The 25,759-nt window shown below is 47.3% G+C and overlaps 1 protein-coding gene across 3 annotated transcripts in view; it reads left to right on the top strand.

Moving 5' to 3' along the window:
• Positions 1 to 25,759, top strand: part of KCNN1 (potassium calcium-activated channel subfamily N member 1) — a 210,662-nt gene that overhangs the window by 45,805 nt on the left and 139,098 nt on the right. The gene's annotated exons all lie outside the window — the stretch shown is intronic.

Below are 25,759 nucleotides of genomic sequence, written 5' to 3'. Positions count from 1 at the left end.
CTTTAATAATATTATTCAATATACTACAGTGCAAATTGTACTGCACGTCCTTCAAAGGATATACAGTAAGACCTACTTATGGGTAAGGTGCAGTGTGGTGTGGCGGCAGAGAGACCACACACAGAAGTGGATATATTAAAAATGTTCCTGTAAGGTACAGTAGGGCCCGGTGGGTGAGCACAGCCGTCTGTTGCCACATACAAAGCTCACAGCAGTAATCCTGTGGGTTGAGCCATGCTGACAGTGTCTGCAGAGAGGGAGGGGAAGTGCAGCCAGTCCAACCCAATAAGGGAGCTGCTTCAAAGAAGGTTGACATAGTCCCTACATTTTTCCTACCCCTCCAACACTAAGCACTCTCCCTGCCAGATGGGTAACCTCAGTGGCGGAGCCAGAGGGTTAGCTGGGGTGGCGATTGCCACCCCAGACAAAGTCCTTGCCACCCCTGTTGCCACCCCGATCGTGGGCGGGTGCCATCCCCTGACCGCTCAGAAAAAAAGTCTTAAATGGGCAAAATTATCTGAAAAAACGGACCCTTTAACTACTTCAGCTCCCCCTTAATGACCAGACCATTTTCTGCGATACAGCACTGTATTGCTTTAACTGACAATTGTGAGGTTGTGCGACGCTGATCACCTCTGCAGTTTTTATATTTTGCGTTATAAACATAAAATTAGCGACAAATCCTTTTTACTTTCTGCTATAAAACATTGAACACGTTGTATATTGACCCCCCAAAATAATACCTTGTCACCCCTTTGCCACCCCTGTTTTAAAAGTCTAGTTCTGCCACTGGGTAACCTGTCCTTAGGCTAGCCACTTCGCCAATGTGTGCCAAATCAGAGGGTCATAAGCTTAAATAAGCTGTGCCCTCACCCAAGATGGCTGCGGAGGTCACGAGAGGGCCTGCATCCAATCAGACAGCTGCTCCCAAGTGACCATAGGAAATCATAGAGGAATTAGCTCTGCTAGACTTCCTTCCCCTTCTGTATTGCTGCTTTGGCCAAGCGCCACCTACAATGGGAAGTACAGACTGCACCTGCCTACATACTGCAGATGTTTTATGATTATACCGAAAGCTGGTAGGTTTATAAACCATGTCTTGGTATTGTCTGTGTGTCCAAACTTTATAGAAATTATGTATTTATATTACTATTGTGTGCTGCCTCTGGGTGACAGCATTGACCATGCACATTACCCATCTTACTTGACTGGTACCACGCCCACTGTTACAGTGCTTTACTTAGACTCCATCTGCCTACGACATAGATTTTTGTGGGGGATTGGTGATGGTGGAGTGGTGGGTTCTGCTGGAGGTGGTGGGTTTGGTGGTGGTGAGAGTGGTATGAGAGATTTTATATACTGCAATAATAAGAGCACGTTTTCCTGCATTTGAGTATGTCTTTTTGTACTGCATATATAGAGTACAAACAAATGCCTTTTTTATGGGTTGCCTGAGCGCAGTCCCAGGCCACAACTGGGTAACCCTTTGATTTCCAACAGAAATATACTAAGGCATAAAAAGCACAAAATACAGTTGTGGATGCACAATGCGTGTAACCAGCCTCTCACGTATAACATTTAAAAGAAGGCAGGCTGGTATGCATTTGAAAGGAGATCTGTGGTAACAGTATGCACTTTTATTTTAAAGTATTGGTATTGTAAAAGCAATACAAACAATAGTTATATTTGACAACGCAGTACAAGCTTTCATGAAAAATCTCCTTTTTATGTTGTGAATGCTATCTGTCTGCTGGCCAACTCTTCTCACAACTTCCTGGATTCCCTGCATGCTTTGCAGATTCTCCTCTGCTGTTTACTTTCAATTTATAAGGACTATATATCCCAAGGTACCTTGCTGCCTGCAAGCTGTGATTCCTGTACTGACTCCATATCCTTAAACTCCTCCCTTTAACACCTCTTTAGTTCAGTAGGAAGGCTCATGGAAATGGGTGACAGGGCAGTGTCTACTGTGACGGTACTAGGGTTATGTAGCTCAGTGCCAAAACAGTGAGTTTACTCCATGCCAGAAATAGTTTTCAGGGCTTTTCTGCCCACTTTTATTGAAAAGAACATCAAAAGTTCATAGAAGGTATGTCTTCCCGCACAGAGGGTTCTCACCATCAATATGAACCAAACATGACAATTAGTTTCCTGGCTCTCTTGACAACTTTACTGCTCCGATTAATACCTCGTGGTCCTCCTGATCATTAGTACCTCTTGGTCCTCCTGACCATCAAACACATCCCAATGTTCGTGCACAGGTGCTGTACCTTAGCTCTGCCTCTTTCCTGGCCGCTCCCTGCTGCTCTGTCCCTCAAGGTCTCTCTCTTATGGCGCTTTTCGACTGCATGGAACCAAACAGTTCGGCTCACTTTTGTGCTTTTTCCACTGCTGGTACCGCATGGCACGGTGTAGGAACAGTTCGGTACGGTACGGTACGGCGGCGCTTTTCCACTACATGGAACCGAACGGTACGGCTCGCTAAAAAAGTCCAACCTCGATTGTGGTTCCAAGAGGTACCATACCCGGTGCCATATCCCACAATCCTTTGCATGCAGCTGACTGTTTGTCACTGCTAGGCACTGATGGGTTAGAGAATCGTTGTTATCCCACCCACTTAACTTTTGTACTACTTTAGTGGAAAAGCAAACCATACCAAACGGTACCGAACCGTTCCAACATGCGGTACCATGCAGTGGAATACCAAACCGGGCCAAGCAGGGCCGAGTAGAGCCGAGCCGGTACTTGCAGTGGAAAAGTGCCATTAGGCTGGGGCCTTGGTCTATCCTGACCTGGACAGAATGGTGCATACGAGCACCTCTCACTGCTCCTTTCATACACTGACCCCCTCTGGAGGATGGGGCCCTGAGCTCTAACTTTGGCTCCCATATGAAGCCAGAACACACCTGTGCCATTAGTGTGCTTACTTTTTACAGAATCTGGGGTAAACCATAATAAACAGTGGCATGGGCTCGCCCTGCCACACTACTCACAGGACATAGTGAATATATATAGTGGAATTCAAGGAAGTAAATGTTTGGATATTTTCGCAAAGTAAGCTTGCAAACTTCAGTTAAATTAATAGGTGTAGGCTGGAAATAACCAAAAAGTTGAAATGAATATATGATTTTATACTTTGACCATAGATATTTGGTTAAAATGCGTAAGCTTGCCATTCACACCATGGGCCCTCATGTCTGGAGCACTTTCCAAAAACAGTTTCTTTTTGTGACCGAATGCATGAATATATGTATATAAAGTAGACCTATACTTAAAATCTAAAGTTTGGGTGTCTAGCAGGGGATTCATTAGAACATTTTATTGTGACAAAGGAAATATCATTTCTGAATAGAAGCAGCAGAGCACACTCTTCACACGTGACAAGTGCATAGTCATACACTGTTCTTTTAGCCTCACAGGAGCCTATTAGGAGATTGATATGCATAGCTTGCCCACCCCTTCATTTGATTATTGGATTACATTAATGTTTTTTTATCAGAGAGCGAGGTGTGGGAACAGGACTAGCTATTCCACAGGGATACTATGCAATGGATGAAAATGTGGGCCTAAGAAAATGAACAGCTGCAGCATGCCTACTAAAAGTGCTTTATCAGTCACAACTGATATTTCTTATACTGTTTAAACAATATGATTGTCTAGGTCTAGGTGTGCTGTAAAGTCATAGTAAAGGCTGGTATTTTTTACCCAAAATGAAAAAAGAAGTTTCCACTTATCAGCTCTTTGTAAGGACATCGCACAGAGCGGTCCCTTACCTCTACTTCTTGAGTCCCTCATTGGCTTTGTCCGCTCCTCCTCTCTTGAGTGTGCCTTCATAGCAAGCAGTGACGTCCCGTCCATACAGGGCGCAGGGACGCCGCTCCCCTAATCTATGCATCCGGCCCCTAATCTAATTCATGCCGGATGCATGAATTTCAATGGGGTTTTTATTTTTTTTTTGAAGCACATGATTAGAGCCTGAGGCTTTAATTGGTTTCAGAAAAGGGTGGGCTCACCCAGTTGTGTGACAAAAGCGAATTAATATTCACTATTGTCCTCCTGCTTCTCCTCCTGACCAATCAGGAAGTGGCTCCTCCGATTGGCAGTGATGTATTTAGGATTTGTGCTGCCCTAGGCCTGACTAAACTTGTGCACCCCCTAATTTAAATATGACCCACCCCTTCCTGCCAAGGCCACACCTCTTTCTGTTTAAGACCCCCCCTGTCATCTGCAATTCACACCCCTTCCTCTTAAGGCTTCACCAATGCAGTGGCTAGTGTGAATGGATGCTAAGCTGTGTTGAGAGGCTTTTGCATGCTTCAAGTAGGTTTTCCATACCCATGTAAGTCTACTGTAATGCAAAATCTGCATAAAGCACAGGTAAATGCAGGTCAGAAGGAGGTCAAGTGCACCTGTCAATGAATTCTAAATGATCACTGAAACATCTCAAACTGATGTCAAAACAAATGCCAATGCTAAGTGATAACAAAAGCTCTTCCAGTGGTGGAAGTGCTCGTATTCACCTGCTAAAATACCCCTAAATGACATCACATTGGGCCAGCAGATAAGGTTGGGCTAAATCCATATTTGTGGATTATTGGACATACAATGCTGATCTGACAACACAGGTACCGCTCTTGGCTGTCAGTGCCACTTATCCCAGGAGGGACACTGGGGATGGGGACCTGCCCAACTACAGTTCCATTTGAAGGTGGTCATGTGACATTCACAAACCAGTTTAACCACTTGCCGACCGCCGCAAGTACATTTACTGCGGCAGTCAGCCCCTCCTGGACAAAGCGGCGTAGCACTACGTCACTCGCCCAGGAGCCTGTAGGGGGCGAGCGCGCACCGCCGGAGGCGCGCTCCCGCCCCTGCTCATTCACGGCCATCCCCACGCGAGTGACCGGTGGCTCCGATGTCCGCCGGCCACTCGCGATCTCCCGCTGGAGAGGGAGAAAGGCAGGCGGCTAATGTAAACAAAGCCGCCTGTCATTCTTCCCGGTGTAACAGCAGAGATCATACGATCCTGCTATGTAGGATCGTATGTCTCTGTAGTTACATCAAAAGCCACGCCCCTTGACAGTTAGAATCACGCCCCTAGGGACACACTTAACCCCTGGATCTCTAATAAAGTTAACCCCTTCCCTGCCAGTGTCATTTTTACAGTAACAGTGAATATGTATAGCATATGATTACTGTAATAATGTCACTGGTACCCCCAAAAGTGTCAAAAAATGTTAGTCAGGGGTCCGATCTGTCCGCCGCAATGTCGCAGTCCCCGCAAAAAAAATCACAGATCGCCGCCATTACTAGTTAAAAAAAACACACAATAAAAATGACATAAATCTTTCCCTTAGTTAGTAAATACAATAACTTTTGCGCAAATCAATCAAAATACGCTTATTGCGATTTTTTATTTTTTTTTTTTACCAAAAATATGTAGCAGAAAACAAATTGGCCTAAAATGTTAAAAAATTTAGATTTTTACATTTTTTTGGGGGGAATTTCATATAAAAAAAAATGTGAAAAATATTGTTATTTTTTCAAAATTGACACTCTTTTTTTGTTTATAGCACAAAAAATTTAAATCGCACAGGTGATCAAATACCACCAAAAGAAAGCTCTGTTTGTGGGAAAAAAAGGACTTCAATTTCATTTGGGTACAGGGTCGCACGACCGCGCAATTGTCCGTTAAAGTCACGCAGTGCCGAATCGCAAAATAGGCCCTGGTCTTTGAGCAGCCAAATCCTCCGGGGCTTAAGTGGTTAATAGTCAAAGCATTAGGACTCAATGAGGCCAAAAATTACCCAAAAATATGTCAACGCACAGACTGAAAGATCTTTTACCCTTGTATGTTTAATTACAATATATTTTGCTAAATAAAACAGGAATAACTGCCATTAAGATGTTCCTATAGAGATAAACCTAAGACAAATCAGCAGGTTGCAAAAACTCTTTTCGTGCAGGAGCCTGGAGGCTTTTTTTTTATGCGGGGGCAGCTTTTTTGATGCCCCCCTGCAAAGTGCCTCCCTAGGCCTGGGCCTTGTTGGCCTAGGCCAAGATACAGCATTGGGACTCCCGGCCAATTGGGGTCTCAGGACCTACTTTCTGTTCGGCCGGGAGGAGAAGCAATGTCCCTGAAACAAGGAGAACCTGGAGCGCAGAGCAGCAGCCCTACCTCGGATCCTTGTCATCTGCCTCCTAAGGTAAGGAGGCCTCTGAACGCCGCTGTCCTGTCCGTCTCCCCGGTGGGGGGTGGCATTGGTTTGCCCCCAAAATATCGAGCACCAGCCGCCACTGATAGCAAGCCATGTACTATGAGGGCACATGTGCGGGTACACTCCTGAGCCCGGCTGTGTGCATGCATAGACACACAGTGCAAGTTGATCACCCCCCTGCTCCCCTGCTCTCTCCTCACTGGATTTTATTGACAGCAGCAAGAGCTAATGGCTCTTGCTGCTATCAGTCTGTCCTCTGAGAGCAGGGAAAAAGACCAGCACAGCTGAAGACAGGCACGGCACTGAATCTAGAGAAGACTCGGGTAAGTATTTAGGAAGGAGGGTGGGGGGAACAGGAGGAGACAAAGGCTTTTTATATGTATGTAGGTAATGCATTATGGTAAACAGCCTTTTGACTTTAGAACCACTTTAGGTAAGAATGTACATGTTTATTCGTGCCAAATCAGGAGATCATAAGTTTAAATAAGCTGTGCCCTCACCCAAGATGGCTGCGGAGGTCACGAGGGGGCCAGTATCCGATCAGACAGCTACTCCCAAGTGACTCTAGTAAATCATAGAGGAATTTGCTCCGCTAGAATTCCTTCCCCCTCTGTATTGCCGCTTTGGTCAAGCTTTGGTCAAGCGCCATTCTCCCTTGTATGTGCATGTATGTAAGTATGTTTATGCATGTATGTGCAGTACATAGGCGTGCTCAGGGGTGTACCAGGTGTGCCTGGGCACACCCTAATCACTGCGTGCAGTGCCGATTCCCCCTCTCGCCTGGGCTTCCACCAGTGTTGTGCCCCCCGGCAACGCTGCTGACTTCTTTCCTCTCCCTCCAGCTCCTGTGGGGGATGTTTCAGAATAGAGAGTGTGGGAAGGGGCTAGTAAATATGTCATTTACTAGCCCCTTCCATTTCCAAATGGACACAGTGAACACACTCACTCACTGTGTTCATTCATAACCCAAAGCATAGTGTGTTTACTATGCTTCAGTTTGTGAATGAACAGGAAGCCGCTCAGCACAGAGCACTATCCTGTTCATTTACTGTCCAGTGCAGCTGAGGCTGCAGAGAAAGGCATTTGTGTTTGAGCTTTGAAGTGCACACCCTAATGCCATAGGCTGCGCACACCTATGGTGCAGTATGTGTGTGTTTTAACTCCTTCCCACTCAGTCCCGGCATCCATTTAAGAGGGTCTTTATGCCTAGGGGGAGGGAAGGACTGCCCAATCACATGACTATTGTGGTTGGCTGTTACAGGGATCATATGATCGGGAGCTGGTCCCATCAGCTACCAATCTTTGCTAGAGACCGGTAACTGTCTTTGACAGCTTGGTCTCTGTGCTAGGAGTGCGCTCTCAATACAAAGTATTGACTCAGGGAGGCTGAATACAAATGCACACCACACTTTTTATATGTTTATTTGTAAAAAAATGTGAAAACCATTTATCATTTTCCTTCCATTTCACAATTATGTGCCACTTTGTGTCGGTCTATCATATTAAATCCCAATAAAACACATTTATGTTTTTGGTTGTAACATGACAAAATGTGGAAAATTTCAAGGGGTATGAATACTTTCTCAAGGCACTGTATACGTGAATATGCACAGGAGGGCTGCCCTGTAGCAGTATACAGTATCTGCTTTGGGTCGGTCCGGATGGGGTTAAATAACTTGTTCCCTAAATGTATGGCAATGTCAAACCTTTATCCACTGCTAACTGAAGTAATTCAAGAACTTGACAAAGCCAATATTGTCATGAGTCAAATTTTAAACTTTGTAGAGATTGAAGAATGTTTATACCTTGGGGTTCCCTTACTAGAAGCCCTTCTTGCTTCATAACAGCAAGAACACTTGTATGAGCGTAATGATACTAAAGAAAAAATGCATCTTAGCATAGCAGACATAAAAATAGTAGTAGGTGTCATTACTAGTAGTCATCAGACTGGTCATCATCTACTAAAATGATGATTATATAAATATACACTATCATGCAAAAGTTTTAGGCAGGTGTGCAAAATGCTGTAAATTATGAATGCTTTCAGAAATAGAAGTGTTAATAGTTTATTTTTATCAATTAATAAAAAGGAAAGTAAATAAACAGAAGAGAAATTCAAATCAAATCAAATATTTGGCGTGACCACCCATTGCCTTCAAAACAGCATACATTTTTCTAGGTACACTTGCATGTAGTTTTTGAAGGAACTCAGCAGGTAGCTTGTTCCAAACATCTTGGAGAACTAACCACAGATCTTCTGTGGATGTAGGCTGCCCCAAATCCTTCTGTCTCTTCATGTATTTCGAGACAGAATCGATGATGTTGAGATCAGGGCCATGTGGGGGCCAAACCATCACCATCACTCCTTGTTCTTCTTTACACTGAAGATTCCTATTGTCATTGGCTGTATGTTTGGGGTCATAGTCCTGCTGCAGAATAAACTTGGAGTCAGTCCCATGCCTCCCTGATGGTATGGCATGATGGATAAGTGTCTGCCTGTGTTTCTCAGCATTAGGGATACCATTGATCCTGACCAAATCTCCAACTCCATCTGCAGAAATGCAGCCCCAAACTTCCACCATGCTTCACCGTTGATTGCAGGCACTCATTATTGTACCAGTCTCCAGCTCTTCGGTGAACAAACTGCCTTCTGTTACAGTCAAATATTTTGAAGTTTGACTGCTCAATCCAGAGCACCTTCTGCCATTTTTCTGAACCCCAGTTTCTATGTTTTCTTGCATAGTTGAGTCACATAGTCTTGTTTCCACGTCAGAGGCACGGCTTTTTGGCCACAATTCTTCCATGAAGACTGTTTCTGGCCAGACTTCTGCAGGCAGTAAATGAGTATACCTGGGTCCCACTGGTTTACACCAGTTCTGTCCTGATGGCACTACTGGACATCTTCTAATGTCGAAGGGAAGTAAGCATGATGTGTCTACAAACCTCAGCGTTGCCTGTTTCTTTGTGCTTCTTCAAAAGAGCTTGAACAGCACATTTTGAAACCCCAGTCTGCTTAGAAATCTTGCTGATGCAGTGTAACTACCTTGTGTCTTGTTGCTGTACTCAGCCTTGCCATGGTGTATGACCTGTGACATGAAACTGTCTTCCACAACCTCACCTTAATAGCAGAGTTTGGCTGTTCCTCACCCAGTTTTAAGTATCTTACGCAGCTGTTTATGTTTAATTTAATGACTGTGTTTCAACTTACATATCAAATTGATAATCACTAGCACCTGTATGTGAAAATAAAATCTCTGTGCCAGTGGGTAAATGTGAAAAATATAAAAATAGAATTGAACTGAAAAAAGCTGCAGTTACTGGTGACCCAAAGTTGTTAGTGAAAAATATAAATTGTAACCACGCTAAGTGTATCTTTTTATGAATAAATATTAACCTAAGAGCCGGTTCACATTAGCGCGACTTGTCAGGCGACTTGTCAGCCTGACAAGTCGCGCTCCCTCGCGGCCCATTGACCGCTACAGGACCCGTTCTAATAGGAGCGACACAAGTCGCTCCGACTTAGAAAAAGGGTCCTGTACTATTTCGGGGCGACCTCTGAGCGACTTGCATAGACTTCCATCATGTGAAGTCCCTGCAAGTCGCTCCGAAGTCATGGTGCAATGTAATGTACAAGTCGCCCCCGAAGTAGTAAGGAGTCGTGTCGCCTCAGTGTGAACCGGCTCTAAGTCTCAATCTTCACTGGGGCGACTTGTCAGACGACTTAGTCCCCTGACAAGTCGCGCTACATTCAGTGCAATGGAATCATTTTTATCACAGCAACTCAAGCAGCTCCGACTTAAAAAAAGGTTCCTGCACTACTTGAGGGCGACTTCAAAGGGACTTGCATTGACCTCTGTTAGAGAAGTCCTTTTCAAGCCACGATGAACCGAGCTTAAATCAACTGAATTCATCTAAGCAAATTATTCTTAATAAAAAAATATGTGCAGAATTGATAATTCAACAAACCGAATCTTCATCAAAACATGTGCATAAACAATAATTATTAAGCCATCCAATTGATATATCCAGTCAATGTTAAAACACATTGTAACAATTCAGGGCGATTAATCTCAAGTGGTGCATGCCATTTGAAGAAGTAGTGTCAGTCCAGACTGCGGTTTTTTTAAAGGGCATGGCAGCCCATTTTTATTTAAAGAGTGGAAAATTCACAAAACCACAGCAATTTTCCTCGCAGGTGTTCCACCATTACTGTATATGGTTAATTCAGCCTCCTGGCTTACTCACATACCACACGGCTGCTTCAGGTATCACGCCTAGGCCTAAGGTCTGATCCTCAGGCCAACACAAGTATCCTTTGGCCAAGCTCCCTTGTAGCTTCCTTGGAATCAGCTTCATACTGAACTGTTGCGGAATACATCTGCCTCCTGAAGACCTGTAAGCTCTGGCTGCCAACTGCGGCCCCTCTCTCTCTCTCAGAGAAGGTGGGAGCCCTCCTGACGCCCATACACAGACCTTGTGTCTCTCAGTTGGAGTCCTCCTGACTCCTGGGCCAGACCTCCTGTCTGCCCGGGTGCAGCTGTCTCCAACTGGGAGCCCTGATTGCTAACCCTGGAAATAATATGAACCCAGCCCACAGGTGTGCAATCAGCAGGCCTGTCTTAATCAAAACCAGGCGTAGATTGCTAACACACACATTGACCCGGGGTCGCCTCTCTATAATATGTATCCAAATAAAGTGCAAGTGTAGTCCAGTCAACCAATCGATTCCACTAATAATCACAAAAAGTATCCCAAACCGTGATGTCCAATGATTCCTAGTAATCACCAGGTGTCCTTCTTTGAACACCCACTGTACTCAACAATTACGGAAAGATCACCAGATGGGGGTTGATAAATAAACACTGTTTCCTCTTATCTATTATAAGCTAAAGGTCTTTAATCCAATGGACGTTTCCTCTCCAGCTCACACCATCCTTTCCAGCAGTATATAAAGGGTTAAGAAGCTCCTCATTCACTTTTGCTCTCATATTCCTCTCCGATATAAAAATGAAAGTCAGCTCATCCTCCCTTGTTCATAACTCTCATGCAAACATAGAGGGTAGAAGACGAGCGCTCATAGTGTAAAAAAGCTTTAAACTTTTATTCGCAAAGAAAGGTATTCAACTTACAATCTCGGAGCCCGACACACGCTTAGTGTTTGTGCACGGCCGGCTCTAGCGGTAGCATCAAGCCGCTAGCAGACAGGCTGTGTGGTGTAGCGTCATGATCCACACCTATTGATCATTAGCACCTGCTTGGTATAATTGGTTAATCATACATCTGACTCTACTCCTACAACCTGACTTTATGCAAGTGTACAAAATGTGAAGAAATGATGCTGGTTTGACGCCAAAGGGTAGTCACACCAAATATTGATTGGATTTAGATTTTTCTTCTGTTTGCTCACTTTGCATCTTGTAAATTGATAAAAACAATGTTTTTGAAAGCATTCTTACTTTACAGCATTTCTTTAAATCTGCCTAAAACTTTTGTAAAGTACTGTAAGGCCCTGTTCACATAGGGGCGACGCTACTTCGCACCGTGACCTCCGAGGTCGCGGTGCGAGCAGCGCGCCGCGACCTCGGAGCGGCCGCCACGGACTTCATAACATTGAAGTCTATGGCGGTCGCCTCCTGGTCGCCCCAAAGAAGCTCCGGACCCTTTTTCTAAGTCTGAGCGACTTGTGTCGCTCCTATTAGAACGGGTCCGCAGCTTCCCTATGGGAGGCGACCTACGGCGACCTGTGAGGCGACCAGGTCGCCTCACAGGTCGCCTTAGTGTGAACCGGGACTAAATATATATATTTTTTTCTTTGTTTTCAATCAAGTAAATATGAAATATTACATCTGTACGTATTTGCCAAATCAGCCAATAGGTGGCATATTAGAGGGAGCATATAAGTAGATTTTCTGTACAGTGATTTACTTCTATGCTGTAAACCAGACTTTTTCAACCAGGGTGCCATGGCACACTGGGGTGCCTTCTGGGTTTTTCATGGGTGCCTTGACAAAATGTCTAAAAATTTCCACAAATTTCCCAAAAATTTGTGTACAGGCCAGCGGGAAGATTAAGCCTGCCTTTTTGTTACTCAAAGCCAAAGGTTTTTATTGTGCAACATTACAACCTTGGGCACTATGTGGGTCAAACGCCAGCGCTCTAACAACTGCTGATGCCTTCAGTTGATAAGGAAGATGTCTGTGACCTGGACAACATCCTTGTTTCACCCCTGTCTGTCAGCATTGGGGGTCACATTAGCATGGGGGAAAAAAAAATGAGCAAGCAGAAATGCTGCAATATTAATCTGTACCAGTGTGCAAAAGTTTTTGTTTTGGCAAGAAATAAACACCTCTAATGTTGGGTGTCCTATGTGTGTGGATGCCGCTACAATATGTAAAACTATTAGGGGTGCCTCAAAATTGTACTTAATTTTAAAGGGTGCCTTTAATGGAAAAAGGTTGTAAATAGCCTAAAAACACTGCGTAATTAGATATCCTGCTGTTTAGGTCTTTTCAAAATACACTCATCTGAATAAGAATGATACCATTAGCCATGATAGTTTTCCCTAAAAGTAGGCATAGCTTTTCTCTTAAGTCCAACAAAAGGCTCCTGCATGACAGTGTAGACAAATACCGAATCCAGTTGCTATATGACGCACAAGCCTTGTAAACTAAACAATAAACTTCCTTTACACTCGCTCACTGAGCCAAATCCTTCGTTATCTGTGCCTCACATGTGCTTCCCATCCCAGACACTGCAGTTCATAGTGGGAGGCTTTCAGCAACAGATGCAGTGCTTTCAGTTCACAAAGCAGTGGGCAGAAGCTGATTGATAAGCTGCAGGCTTTTGAATGTGCAGTGAAAATAAATGATAGCCACACCCGCAGCAACATTTTTTCACTCAATTGTAGTGCAAGCAGGCACAGCGCCTGCCTAAGAGCGGCAACTCTCCTCTGAATTCAGGAACAGTGCAGCATTGTTGCCGCACCATCACAGTAGGTTGCAACAGGTGAACTTCACTGGTATTCAACAGGTATTTGTGGGACTTTCCAGGGGGACTAAGAGAAAACTGTAAAGTGCAATTGTTCTACTTTAGGATATCTTCTTTACTCATGTTGGCACTAGCAACCATTTAAGCAATGTCAGTTTAGACTCTAAGAGCCTCTGTATCTCAGGTAGAAACTAGAGAGGAGTATCCCATGGAGGGAGTACTATTCCATGGTAGATATAACTGGAGATATGGCTTGGAAATTGCGTTGAGGACTTTCTCCAAATGTTGGACCTTTTTGCTAAAAAAATCATTTTTTAAATTCCTCTTTAAATAGAAATAATCTTTTCTGTGGGAAACATCAATAGCAAAATCCAAAGCAAATAAGTGTTTTCGCCCTTTTTTGATCCAAGTCCCTAGGATTTTTTCTGCTAGAGCCAACAGAGGTAAAAATGCCCCCATACTTTCCCGTTCTGTCATTTTATCGACTTTGCTCTAAATCTTTTGAGAAAGATGATTCCTAAAAACTTTTTCACTGACTTTCATTTGCCCTACACCCCTACAGGTTGTGAGCTAGAGCTTACCTACTTTTGAGAGAATGTTGCTGCTCCCTAGAATGGCAGTAATGCTTGTAGTTGCTGACTTTTAAGAAGCAGACACTTACTAGAACATGTAGTACAGCACTGTGTTCCCTAAAGAACAGGTTTTGGGTCTCTGATGTTTCCATTTTGGATATGGGAGCCAGCTATGACTTCCTGAAGTCCCACAGCAAGCTCCCCACTGTGCATGCACAAGAAACTGAGACTGGTCCTGCAGCCTCCTGGGAAACGTCATACATCCCAGTAGACTGTGGGACCAGTCTCCTAGTGCTGCAATGTTTAATGGCTGTAGGTGGTAAGTGGGGTGGCCAAGCTGGTGTAATTTTTGCCTAGGCAAGAATTGAGGCATTGGAAGCAAATACCTGTCAAAAAGATTGGTTAGATTCTGAGGGGAGGAAGGAAATGTGGGGCATTGAGCCACAAGCTTTTGTGGGAGTACAGTTTTAGTAAAAAAAAAGCTAAAAAACGCTACTGCAAAAACGTAGCAAAACTCATTCTACAGCTACAGCTTTCTACAGCTAATGCTACTGGCATTTTTATAATGTCCAGTGTGCACGAGGCCTAAAGTGCAAGGGCCTGCCTAATTAGATAGAAAATTAAGAGGACAGTTTAGTTAGGTCCTCAGTTTACATAGTTTTGTAAAAACATAGTTGCTTGTACAAAGATTGCATGGTCAGCTTGTAAAATGTATGTCAGGTATCACTACCGCTGACTGCAATCTGGATCCAGACAGGGTCACTGTTCCATATACAGTGTTCGCCACTTAGGAGCCAGTGCTTTCCCCCAGCCTCCACCTCTGTCATTTCATAGAAGAGCAAAGGGCACGAGTCACAGCAGAACTGGATAGAAGGAGGAATCTTCTCAAGTTAACTTTTCAAGTTAACTGCAGGTAATTGGTTGCTATGATGCTGGACGGTCCTAGCAACCAATCATCAGCCTTTTAATATGTAAAGTTAACTCCAGCAGCTTCCTCTCCCACCCTCCGTCCATTGCTGCTGTGCCTCCTGCCATCTGGTCTTTTGTGTGCCCCTGTGACGTAGGAGAGTTAAGAGGCTAGGACACAGCTGTGAAGGATGTGGGTGGGGGGTGAAGGGGGACAGAGGAGGACACTGATGCGGGGCAGTGAAGGGGCAAAAGGGTACACTAGTGTGGGGAGTAAAGGGGGGCAGAGGAGGACACTGCTGGGGGTTGGGGTTTGAAGGGGGAAGAGGAGGACACTACTGTAGGGGGGGATGTAAAGGGGGCAAAGGAGGACACTGCTGTGGTGGATGAAGGGGGGAGGGCAAAGGAGAACACTGCTGGGGGGGCATTGATTTAAAGGTGGGTTTAGGACACTGCTGTGAATGAAGGGGGGATGTTATGCAAAGGCAGGTTCCGAAGACTACTGTGAAAAGGATGGGGGGATGATGTGAAGGGGGGGGGGGGTGATGTGACGAGGGGCTGAGAACACTACTGTGAAGGGGATAGGGGGTTGATGTGAAAAGAATGGGGGGATGATGTAAGGAGGGGGTGATGTGACGAGGGGCTAAGAACACTACTGTGAAGGGGATAGGGAGTTGATGTGAAAAGAATGGGGGGATGTTGTAAGGAGGGGGTGATGTGACGAGGGGCTAAGAACACTACTGTGAGGGGGATAGGGGGTTGATGTGAAAAGAATGGGGGGATGTTGTAAGGAGGGGGTGATGTGACGAGGGGCTAAGAACACTACTGTGAAGGGGATAGGGAGTTGATGTGAAGGGGGTGGGAGGTGATGTGAAGAGGGGCTGAGAACACTACTGTGAAGGGGGAAATGTGAGGCGACGTGGGGAGATTGTGATATGCAGATGTATTGAGGACACTGATGTAAGAACGGGATTGTGATATAGGAGGAGAGGGGTTCATGTGAATGATCTGAGTCATTGCACAAACATACGATTCAGACCTTTGCTGTAATATCCTTTTTCTAATCGGACCCCTGTGAATTTTAATTGAATACCCCTTATCTCTGGTGACCCTAAGCGGAATGAGTGACCATAACATTGAGAACACCTCAGAAGGACATAAAGTAGGCAATTGAGGGGATGATTGAAAAAAGGTTTGGAGAACTTAAAGTGGTATGAGTGTCGTACAAAATTTTAGGCCAAATTTAGCACTTATAATTAGAACTAGAAATTACTCAATTAGAACAAAGAACAAAATGTATTGTATGAAATATAAAAAAAAAAAAAAAAAACAGCAAAAACCTAGTGAAATGTTTCCGAAAATATAACATCAAAAGACAATTAAGGTGGCATGTGTGCTATTACACACTGAAAGGTGACACATTCAAACAGGAAAAACACGAAATACACCCACAGCCCCAAGTGACCTTGTCATTTGATAACCCATCTATGCTCTACCATCCGCTTCCCCACCTGTCAGGTTTCTGTCCACACCGAGAACAGAAGCAAACCAATTTTAATTATAATCTCTTTGCTGTACACCTTCCTGCTAACATGGAAAGAAGAGATCATGCATAATCAAATTAGATGTCTTATGGTTCTCTTTGGCTATGCTATTACCACTTAAAAGGGGTAGGTGCAGAATAAATCCATCTGAAAGGTTTTCTTTATACAATCAAGAAAAATAAATGGAAATAAAGAAATACTTCTTGCTGCTTTACAGTGACTCATATTCTGTATATTGAATGCAATTTGTACTACATTGTTAAACATATTTAGAAAAGTTATTTTGAGCTTTTACATTATGTTACTTTTGATTTAAAGCCCAACTCCAGGCAGAAATAAAACTGCACAGCCCCACTGCAAGGGTTGTTTGCTCATTTTGTTCAGGGGAGAGGAGAAGCGCCCCGATTTCCCTTATCCTCCACTCCCCCCGGCGGACTGAGCTCCCCCATGATCGGGCAGTAGACTGCTCCTGGTGCCCTCATGTCCAGAGCAGGGTTATGGACACTGCTCTGGGCTTGATGATGTCAGAACTCAAGACAGCTGGAGCACAGTGGGGCAAGGGCTGCATAAACTGGTCTTTGGCGTAGAGGAATGGAGGATTGGGTAAGTATATCTCCTTTTATCTTTCCCGTAGGGATAAACAAGCAATTAATCCTTGAAGTGCAGGCACAGCCCCCCTGCAAGGGATAACTTTTTGTTTGCCCTGAGTTAAGCTTTAAAGCTGAACTCCATCCAAACAGCTAAAAAAAAAATAGCTAAAATACATATTATGAATATTATAGGAGAGCTGTTTTACTTGACAAAATATTTGTAAATCTCTGCTTTAATGCCTGAGATTTACACAGACTATTAGACAGCACAGCCTGGAGACCTGGCTTTTCTGTACTGCACAAAACTAATATATTAACCACTTGCCTACAGTGCACTTTCACCCGCTTCCTGCCCAGGCCAATTTTCAGCTTTCAGCGCTCTTACACTTTGAATGACAATTGCGCGGCCATGCTACACTGTACCCATATGAAATTTTTATCATTTTTTTCACACAAATAGAGCTTTCTTTTGGTGGTATTTAATCACCTCTGGGTTTTTTATTTCTTACAAAAAAAAAAAGTCAGAAAATTTTGAAAAAAAAAAAAGTTTTTCTTATTTTCTGTGAGTAAATTTTGAAAATACATAACTTTTTCTCCTTCACTGATGTGCGCTGATGAGGCGGCACTGATGGGCACTGATAGGCTGCACTGATGGGCACTGATGAGGTGGCACTGATGAGGTGGCACTGATGAGGAGGTACTAATATGCCGCACTGATGAGCACTGATAGGTGGCACTGATAGGCGGCACTGATGAGCACTGATAAGCAGCACTGATGAGCGCTTATAGGTGGCACTGCTGGGCATTGAGAGGTGGTACTGATGGGCACTGAGGGGTGGCACTGATGGGCACTGAGAGGCGGCACTGATGGACATTGATGGGTGGCACTGATGGACACTGATGGGTGGCACTGATGAGCACTGATAGGCAGCACTGATGAGCACTTATAGGTGGCACTGCTGGGCATTGAGAGGTGGTACTGATGGGCACTGACGGGCGGCACTGATGGGCACTGAGAGGCGGCACTGATGGACATTGATGGGTGGCACTGATGGACACTGATGGGTGGCACTGATGAGCACTTATGGGCGGCACTGATGAGCACTGATGGGCAGCACCATCAGTGCCCACACTCAGTGCCCATAGTGCTGCCAGTCAGTGCTCATCAGTGCCTAGATGAGCAGGCACTGATGGGCACTGATTGACAGCACTATGGGCACTGATTGTGGGCACTTATGGGGGGCACTGATGGCGGGCACTGTGGACACTGATGGTGGGCAGTTATGGCAGTTTATTTCCCTCTTGTGTAATCAGGGGACTGGTGATCAGTGCCCTGATTACATTTCTCTGTGTCCCCTATGAGGAGGAGCCGCTGATCGGGCTCTCCTCGGCTCACACACTGACATTGTGAGCCGAGGAGAGCCGAATAACGGCACTTCCTCATTCACATGTGACCGGCTGTGATTGGACACAGCCGATCACATGGGTAAAGAGTCATGTCATTGACTCATTACCGAGATCGGGATCGCGCCGTGTCCTAGCAACACGGCGCAGTCACGATCGCCCCTCCCCGCGCCCCCGGGGGCGCGCGAGAGAAGCTGTTCTGGTACGCCGTCATATGACGGCGTCCCAGGATAATAGGTACACCGCTCCGCCGTCATTTGACGGGTGGGTAGTAAGCGGTTAAAGTTTTGTCTCTGCCCCAGCCTGTGATTGGACAATGAAGAAGAAGCTGCAAACTGATGAGCTCTTCTCTCTCCTCTTGTCAGCATTTTCCTTTTTAAGGCCTGGTTCACACTGGTGCAATTTCAGATGCAACTTGGGTTACACAGAATCGCATGAAGATGGAAATTACAACACAACTGTGATGTTACTTTGGGGAAGGGTTATGTTGTCCCACCCCCCTCACCACCACAGCTGCCACTGATTAGTAATTAGTGCTAAAAATATGCACTGTCACTGTACTAATGACACTGGCTGGGAAGGGGTTAAACATCTAGGACGATCAAAGGGTTAAATGTGTGCCTAACCAGTGTTTGTGTGTGTACAGTGTGCTGCTTTCACTAAGGGATGTGCTAGATTTTATTCCCTTTTTTGCAGGGAAACAAAATCCAGCACATTCCCGCTGGCACGATGGAGCTCTGCATTGTTTACTTTTGCAGAGCTATGTCTAGTATGTCTCCTCGCTGATCAGCGGGTGCCGGCAGTCATCCATTGACCAGCACCCGCTGATTGGCTTCTGCTGTGACTAATCACAGTAGAAGTGGCATTCCAGTGGCTCGCACGTGCGCACCCCCTACCCAGAAGTGCAGAATCACGTATATATATGTGATTCTGCACAGAGTGGCTGTGCTGTAGCAGTAAAGCTACAGTAGGGCGGCCAGCAACTGGTTAAATTTGTATATAGATTTAATTTGAGGCGCTACTAATTGATACATATCATGTGTATAAATATATAAATGTGATGAACTTGTATCAAAAACACTCAGTCTTTACCTAATCATATATAACTTTTTCAAAAAGTGTCCAAAAGTATGTGATATTATATTTCTTCCACACCACGTGCTTAAATGTGCTCAATATGCCTTCTCAAAAGTGCTCCTTTGTATACTTGTGCAAATTGCTTTTGAAAGCTTTTTTTTTTAATGAGCATCATATTAGCTGCAATTGTAGGGTTTGTATGTGCCTACAGTTGAGGTTTAAAGTAACAAATGTAAAAATAAAATTTTTTAATTTATATTCTTAAATCAAAAAATTCTATTGCTCTCAGCCTCCTCCAAATCCCTCTTATGCTGCTATGAACCGACTTTCGACTTTCTGTTAGAGGGTGGCAACGTATGTAGGAACGTAGCTACCAGGGCTGGTGCAAGCATTTTTGACACCCTAGGGGAAACCTAATTTTGCTGCCCCCCCCCCCCCCTGGCTAGGAAGAGGAGTGAGCTTGGCAGGGATGGTGCTGAGGGGGGATCAGTGGGTGTGGTGATGGGGAGGATGAGATCAGTGGTAGTGATGGGGGGTGGGATCAGAGGAAGCGGTGGTGGTGAGGGGGGTAGGATCAGTGGCAGAGGTGGTGGTGAGGGGGGTGGGATCAGTGGCAGCGGTGGTGGGGAGGGGGGTGGAATCAATGGCAGCGGTGGAGATGAGGTGGGGGGGGAAGTGGCAGCGGTGGTGGTGGGGAGGTGGGATCAGTGGCAGTGGTGGTGGTGAGGGAGGTGGAATCAGTGGCAGCGGTGATGGTGAGGGGGGTTGGGATCAGTGGCAGTGGTGGTGCTGAGGGGGTTTGGATCATTGGCAGCAGTGGTGGTGAGGGGGGTGGGATCAGTGGCAGTGGTGATGGTGAGGGGGTTGGGATTAGTGGCAGTGGTGAGAGGGGTGGGATCAGTGGTGATGGTGAGGGGGTTGGGATTAGTGGCAGTGGTGAGGGGGGTGGGATCAGTGGCAGCAGTGGTGGTGAGGGGGTTGGGATCAGTGGTAGTGGTGGTGGTGAGGGGCAATGGGAGCAGTGGAAGCGCGGTGGTGAGGGGGTTGAGATCAGTGGCAGTGGTGGTGGTGAGGGGGTTGGGATCAGTGGTGGTGGTGAGGGGGTTGGGATTAGTGGCAGCGGTGGTGGTGAGGGGCAGTGGAAGCGTGGTGGTGAGGGGGTTGGGATCAGTGGCAGCGGTGGTGGTGAGGGGGATGGGATCAGTAGCAGTGGTGGTGGTGAGGGGGCGTTGGGACCAGTGGAAGCATGGTGGTGATGGGGATGGGATCAGTAGCAGTGGTGGTGGTGAGGGGGCGTTGGGACCAGTGGAAGCATGGTGGTGATGGGGTGGGAGCAGTCGAAGCTTGGTGGTGAGGGGGTCGGGATCAGTGGCAGCGGTGGTGGTGAGGGGGTTAGGATCAGTGGCAGCATTGGTGGTAAGGGGGTTGGGATCAGTGGCAGCAGTGGTGGTGAGGGGGTGGGATCAGTGGCAGCTGTGGTGATGAAGGGGGGTGGGATCAGTGGCAGCAGTGCTGATGAGGGGGTTGGGATTAGTGGCAGCGGTGGCGGTAAAGGGGGTTGGGAACAGTGGCAGCGGTGGTGGTGAGAAGCGTTGGGAGCAGCAAAAGCATGGTGATGAGGGTGTGGGATCAGTGGCAGCGGTGGTGGTTGGGGGCGGTGGGAGCAGTGGAAGTGTGGTGGTGAGGGGCTTTGGATCAGTGGCAGCAGTGGTTGTGAGGGGGTTGGGATCAGTGGCAACGATAATGGCTAGGGGTTGCGATCAGTGGCAGCGGTGGTGGTGAGGGGCGGTGGGAGCAGTAGAAGCGTGGTGGTGAGGGGGTTGGGATCAGTGGCAGTGGTGGTATTGAGGGGGTTGGGATCAGTGGCAGCGTTGGTGGTGAGGGGGTGGGATTAGTGGCTGCGGTGGTGGTTGGGGGGTGGTGGAAGCAGTGGAAGTGTGGTGATGAGGGGCTTTGGATCAGTGGCAGCGGTGATTGTGAGGGGTTGGTATCAGTGGCAGCGGTGGTGGTGAGGGGGTTGGGATCAGTGGCAGCTGTGTTGGTGAGGGAGGTGGGATCAGTGGCAGCAGTGGTGGTGAGGGGTTGGGATCAGTGGCAGAGGAGGTGGTGAGGTGGTTGGGATCAGTGGCAGCGAGGGTGGTGAGGGGCGTTGGGAGCAGTGAAAGTGTGGTGGTGAGGGGGTGGGATCAGTCACAGAGTGGTGGTGAGAGGCAATGAGAGCAGTGGAAACATGGGGGGGAGGATGTTGTGATCAGTGGCAGCGGTGGTGGTGAGGGGGTTGGGATCATTGGCGACGGTGGTGGTGAGGGGCGGTGGGATCAATGGAAGCATGGTGGTGAGGGGGGTTAAGATCAGGGGTATCAGTGGTGGTGAGGGGGTTGGGATCAGTGGTAGCGGTCGTGGTGAAGGGGTTGGGATCAGTGGCAGCGGTGGTGGTGAGGGGTGGTGGGAGCAGTGGCAGCAGCGGTGCTGGTGAGGGGCGGTGGGAGCAGTGGAAGTGGTGGTGGTGAGAGGGTTGGGATCAGTGGCAGCAGTGGTGGTGAGGGGGTTGGGCTCAGTGGCAGCGGTGGTGGTGAGGGGGTTGGGATCAGTAGCAGCGGTGGTGGTGAGGGGGTTGGGATCAGTGGCAGCAGCGGTGGTGAGGGGTGGTGGGAGCAGTGGCAGCTGTGGCAGCTGTGGTGGTGGGAGGGGTGGAATCAGTGGCAGCAGTGATGGTGAGAGAGTTGGGATTAGTGGCAGCAGTGATGGTGAGGGGGTTGGGATCAGTGGCAGCAGTGGTGGTGAGGGGGTTGGGATCAGTGGCTGTGGTGGTGGTGAGGGGGTTGCGATCAGTGGCAGTGGTGGTGGTGGTGAGGGGGTTGGGATCAGTGGCAGCGGTTGTGGTTAGGAGAGGTATGAGCAGTAGATGTGTGGTGATAAGGGGTGTTGGATCAGTGGCAGCAGTGGTGGTGAGGGGGGTGGGAGCAGTGGAAGCGTGGTGGTGAGGGGGTTGGGATCAGTGGCAGCAGCGGTGCTAGTGAGGGGCGGTGGGAGCAGTGGAAGTGGTGGTGGTGAGGGGGTTGGGATCAGTGGCAGCGGTGGTGGGGAGGGGGTTGGGCTCAGTGGCAGCGGTGGTGGTTGGGATCAGTGGCAGCAGCGGTGGTGGTGAGGGGTGGTGGGAGCAGTGGAAGCGGTGGTGGTGAGGGGGTTGGGATCAGTGGCAGCGGTGGTGGTGATGGAGTTGGGATCAGTGGCAGCGGTGGGGGTGAGGGGCGGTGGGAGCAGTGGAACCTGTGGTGGTGGGAGGGGTGGGATCAGTGGCAGCAGTGGTGGTGAGAGGGTTGGGATCAGTGGCAGCAGTGGTGGTGTGGGGGTTGAGATCAGTGACAGCAGTGGTGGTGAGGGGTCTTGGGAGCAGTGAAAGCATGGTGGTGAAGGAGTGGGATCAGTGGCAGCAGTTGTGGTTAGGGGCGGTGGGAGCAGTAGAAGTGTGGTGGTGAGGGGGTTGGGATCAGTGGCAGCGATGGTAGTGAGGGGGTTGAGATCAGTGGCAGTGGTGGTGGTGAGGGGTTTGAAATCAGGGGTGGTGTCATCCTCCACCTCCACCACCGCTACCTCTTACTGATACCATCCCGTAAGTGGTGGTGGAGGATGGAATCAATTGCACTGGCAATTTCTTACTCACTTTGACTTTCAGTCGATTGCTTGTCAGCCTCAGTGCCTCTGCATCTCCCTCTCCCTCTTCACACTTGCCTCCAGGGATTCTGCCTCTTGACATGGGGTCTTCTAGCAGCGCTCAGGGCTCACCCCCCTTCACTACAGGATCGCTGATAGGAGGGACCACCAGCCCTCCTGTAGGGGGCTGGGCACAAAGGGGGGCCCCAACAGCACAGGGAATCCGTGTGGTCGGGCATGGGGGCAATTACAGAAGGAAGCCCTGTGCGGATCTCTGCAGCAGCTGAAAGCCAGTTTCTCCCCCTCCTGACAGCTTTCAGCTGCTGCCATGTGAGACACAGACACAGGGCATCATTCCTGTAATTGCTTCTCTGACACCCATCCCCCTCCCTGTTCTGCCTGCTTCTGATCCCCCCCTCTTCTTGTGTGCCCCTTTTCAATGTATATATAAAAAATAATAATTAAACATTATAATAAATAATTTAAAAAAATTGTACAATAAAACATTTTTAACATTTAAATGTAAAAAACATTTAAAAAGGGCTAATTCAAACAGGTTCTCTGTTATGTTTTTGTCCACTAATAATGAATTTAGTGTATTTTTTGTGAAAAATATGTCTCGATATATATTCGGAGTGGGGCCTGCCAGGTAGGCTGTACGGGGCCCGGTGATTTCTAACAACGGCGGAACGAACAAAGAAACGGACGGGCGGGTGGCCCCCTTCTCAGCGGCGGAACGAACGGGTGGGTGGGCCACCCTCTCAGTGGCGGAATGAAAGAAGAAACGGATGGGCGGGTGGGCCCCCTCTCAGCGGTGGAACAAACAAAGAAATGGACGGGCGGGTGGGCCCCTTCTCAGCAGCAGGAAGGAAAGGGTGGGTGGGGTGGGCCACCCTCTCAGCGGCGGAACGAACAAAGAAACTGACGGGCAGGTGGGCCCCCTCTCAGCGGTGGAACGAACAAATAAATGGACGGGCCGGTGGGCCCCTTCTCAGCGGCAGGAAGGAACGGGTGAGTGGGCCACCCTCTCAGTGTTAGAATGAAAGAAGAAACGGACGGGCGGGTGGGCCCCCTCTCAGCGGTGGAACAAACAAAGAAATGGACGGGCGGGTGGGCCCCTTCTCAGCAGTAGGAAGGAAAGGGTGGGTGTGGTGGGCCACCCTCTCAGTGGTGGAACGAAAGAAGAAACGGACGGGCGGGTGGGCCCCCTCTCAGCGGCGGAACGAACGGGTGGGTGGGCCACCCTCTCAGAGGCGGAACAAACGAATAAACGGATGGGCAGGTGGGCCCCCTCTCAGCGGTGGAACAAACAAAGAAATGGACGGGCGGGTGGGTCCCTTCTCAGCTGCGGAATGAACAAAGAAATGGGTGGGCCCCTTCTCAGCGGCGGAACGAACGGGTGGGTGGGCCACCCTCTCAGCGGCGGAACGAACAAAGAAATGGAGGGGCGGGTGGGCCCCTTCTCAGCGGCGGAACGAACGGGTGGGTGGGCCACCCTCTCAGCGGCGTAACGAACGGGATGGGTGGGCCACCCTCTCAGTGGCAGAACGAATGAAGAAACAGATGGGTGGACAGACCCCCTCATAGTGACAGGTTGGGCGCACCCAACGGATGTGTGTGCTAAGCCGGAGCATACCTTGCCTATAGGTAGCACCGGCCTTGTAGCTACCCTCTCTTGCTTGCTTCCAAGTTGAACTAAGGACTATGAGCTGTGGGCTATTGGGGTTCATTTCAAAGTGAGCAGGAAAAGGAGAGGTTTGGGAGCTCATGGAGATTGTTACAAGGAGGCAGAAAAACAGTCATGAAAGATAGATTTCAGAGCCATTAGGTGGTGGATGTGTATAGGTTATTTTTTTTAGAGTAAAAGAATATTAATTTGTTGTTTAGTAGGATTTTTTTTTTAGTGCAAAGTGCAATAGGACATAGCAATCAGAAATCATTTTTCATTGCCCTGACTGCTCAGAATAGAGGTAAATCCTGGCTGATGACTATGGTTTACTACATTTTGAACACCATCATTACTGCTCTTTGCACTGCCTTGTTAAATAAACCCCAAAGTGTAGTGGTGTGTGAAATGGTTGAGAAAGAGGTGTCACTTTGTATATGTATGCATGCTGCCATTCACCTTTCCCTGGCTGCTGACAGTGACAGTTCTGTGTATTGCTGTGTTAGGGAATCTGGAGTTAAATAGTTCAGCAAAGAGGGGACAGCTCATCTATTTCATTTAGATTAGTATTCTTAACCTTTTGTTATGATTACAAATCCCCGATGTGTCGCCCTGTATGTCCCAATATCCTCTTTGCCAGACTGTTGAAATCATTATCATCACCAGAACTATTAGGTATCAGTATGACTTATAAGGTGTCAGTAGCCTGGATTCACATTACACAGAACGGCTGAAAGAAAATAAGATGTATTTACATAAAAATGGCAAATTACAAAGACGGAAGCTAGCTACAACTAGAGAGATCTTTGCTGTTGTTTTTGTGTAATCAAAGCAAGAAATTGAAGTACAATTACTCACATCATCTGTACAGTACTCCACTTTTCAGGTTTGATAATGCAGAGAATCCTGTTTCATTTTTTTCATTATACAGAGATCCAGACCCATCATTTGGTTGTTGTACCAGGGGTGTTGATATTCTGGTAAAATATCCTGATTTAGGGCAGCATCACTGAGAGGAGGAAAAGAAAAAACAATTTACTGACCAGACTATGGGTCAACATTATGCTGTGATGGTGGAGAACATTAAGCGCCGATTCACACATATATGCGAACTGCTCTGCAAATCACATGCAATCTCTGT

Source organism: Pelophylax lessonae (assembly GCF_965119305.1).
Source record: "Pelophylax lessonae genome assembly, chromosome: 1".
In the NCBI taxonomy this organism is placed as follows: domain Eukaryota; kingdom Metazoa; phylum Chordata; class Amphibia; order Anura; family Ranidae; genus Pelophylax; species Pelophylax lessonae.
The sequence above is the reverse complement of the archived record's forward strand: the minus strand, read 5'-3'. Positions and strand labels throughout refer to the sequence as shown.